Below are 2,780 nucleotides of genomic sequence, written 5' to 3'. Positions count from 1 at the left end.
CAGAGAGAGCTCTGCCTCCAGGAGGCCTCCTTTTGAGCCCGGAAAGGTGGTCAAACTAGCCAATCACAGCATCAGAACTCTAAGCATGTGAGAGAGAGTGGGAACCTCCCAGAACATTGTATTGTGCCACTCCCAACAGAAATAACCCAGGTGGATAGCTTCAGCAATCAGGAGCTCCTCAGCTGCTCATAAAAAATCCCACCTTGGAATTTACAAAGACTCATGGGTAGAAAAGCCACACTAAGTAATTTACTACACCGCAAAAAGTTATGAAGAAATGTATAAAAATTAAGTGCATGATTACCTATGTAGATTTAATGAATTAAAAAAAATATATAGCCAAATTTTTTCCTTGGTCAACTTCGACAAAATAGAGGAATATTGACTTTTTTTGAAAAAAGAAATAGCTCCTGGGAAATTAATTAATTTCACATATAAAATAGATAATGATAGCACAGAAAAAAACAACTTTAATTCAGAATAGATAATTCACTTTTCAAACAAATTAAATATTAATCTTGCCAAATAGGTTTTATACCCTCTCCTTGCTTATCAGCATGGTTAGTTCCAAAGACCAGTTCACTATGTAAAAATCAGGGTTATGTAAAAATAGAGGATGACTACATCAGATCACAAAATGGAAGGTGACTACATTATTACATAGGAGTCGAATTACATCTTTACATAACTGACAAACCACTGAGAATCATAGCCCAGCCAAGTTGACACTTAATCATCACACTCAACATTACTCTTGGCAAGAACCTTGGTGTTCATTACAGCTAGACATGCATCATTAATGTGCAAAATGGTCAGATAGATTATGTACTGTTGTCATAAATGCAAAATGTCAGACAATGAGATAGTTGATAAGTGAGGAGAGGGTGTATTTCTAAGGGTTTTATATGATAACAAAGACAATAAGCAGTAATAAGAAAAAGGTGATTTTGTATTTTGTAAATATTAGTCTTCATACTTAAAAGATATAGAAAAATTACTTAATTTTGAAAAGAATTATTGCAAAATGACTTATACAACAAATAATGTAAACTGTTTAAAAGAACAGTAGGGTGTTTTTTTTTTTTTTTTTTTTTTTTGTAGTTTAGAAATCCTGGTTCTTTTTACATTATTCACTGAAACTCACTGTCAACTTCAGAGCATGGTTTTCAAGTCTTACCATGTTGAGAGGTGGGTACAATTTATTCCATGTTATTCCATGTACTCTCTGCACTAAACTACAGACTTTACATAAACAAAACCAAACCAAGCCCACTGCCATTGAGTCGATTCCGACTCATAGCAACCCCCATTGGGTTTCCAATGCAGACAATCTTTATGGAAGTAGGTTGCTCCATCTTCCTTTCACAGAATGGCTGGTGGGTTTGAACTGCCAACCTTCTGGTTAGTCAAATGCCTTAGGCATTGTGCCACAAGAGCACCTCAGACTTTACATAAATTGTCTTAATTTACATCATCACAATCCCCCTACAGAGTGAGATTTGTTCTCTTCATGTATAGACAGGAAACTGGATCCCAGGGAGGTGATATAATTTGCCTAAATTCTCAGATGTAGAGTTTAAACCTAGCTTTCTTTGATTCTAAGCTATGTTCTTGACAAACTTTTTCTCTAAAGAGCCACAGAGTAAATATTTTAGTCTTTGCAGGCCATGTGGCCTGTGTTGCAACAACTAAACTTGGCAAAAGCAGCCGTAAACATCACATAAGTGAATGTGTGTGCTTGTCCAAATAAAACTTTATTTATGGACACCAAAATATGAATTATATTGAATTTGTCACATATCATGGATATTACTATTCTCTCAATTTTTTTTAAGAAAATTTTAGCTCATAGGCTGTACAAAAATAAATGGTAATAAATAATAAATAAATGGATTTGGCCTAAGGGCTATATTTTGCCTATTCCTGCTCTTGATCACCACAAGATCCCCAAAGCCAATGTCTACAGTGGACAGGCAGATAATGAAATGAGTGGAACATGCTAGTTATAACACATTAGGAATTGGTGGGACTGCAGCAGTGGAAGATCCATGGCTTCCTAAGGGATGCTCCTACTCAGCTCCAGCCATTATTGCCATTTAAGAATGTAGGGCCAGGAAACTTCCAGTAGGATGGCAGAATAGGCAGACAAGCTACAGAGAGCCTTTTCAACAAAGAAAAGAGAAATCATTTTACATAGATACAGAAGATAATCCTGGAGCCCTGAGCTTTGAAAGGAAGCATACAGAAATGGATTAAATGTCAACTAGTAGAAGAACCTAAATGAAAACCATGAATAAGGAAACAAATGGAGCTGCAGACTGTCAGCTATATGACAGGAGGGGCAGTTAGACTATTTCCAAGTGAAATATTTCCAATATAAAAAAAAAAAAAAATGAAAAACCTAGCTCATTACCTGAGAATTAACCTACAAATTGGTGCTGCTTGCCAAGGGCTACATGGACGACTGCACTGGTGGCTGATGAGTAAAAAGGGAAACAGCAAAGAAGGAGACAAACTGAGCTGTGGACTTTTGGTCCAGAGGACACAGCCATTTCGAAAGTTTACAAGCAGTGGCCATTTTGGATATTTAGAGAAACTGCTTTCCAAGAACCTAAGAATAGGCTCCACTTGCCAAGGACAGCATGGACATACCAGAGGCTGATGACTGGAAAGGAGACAGGTGGTGAGTGCATAAATGCTGCCAACTAGCAAATAGAGGAGCACAGTATGCTACTTACTAGATACATCCAAACAAAACAAAACAAAACAAAAATGAAAAT

This window comes from Orycteropus afer, unplaced genomic scaffold (genome assembly GCF_000298275.1).
Source record: "Orycteropus afer afer isolate SDZICR_OR568_19922 unplaced genomic scaffold, OryAfe1.0 scaffold00281, whole genome shotgun sequence".
Lineage (NCBI taxonomy): Eukaryota > Metazoa > Chordata > Mammalia > Tubulidentata > Orycteropodidae > Orycteropus > Orycteropus afer.
Note: the sequence above shows the minus strand (reverse complement) of the source record.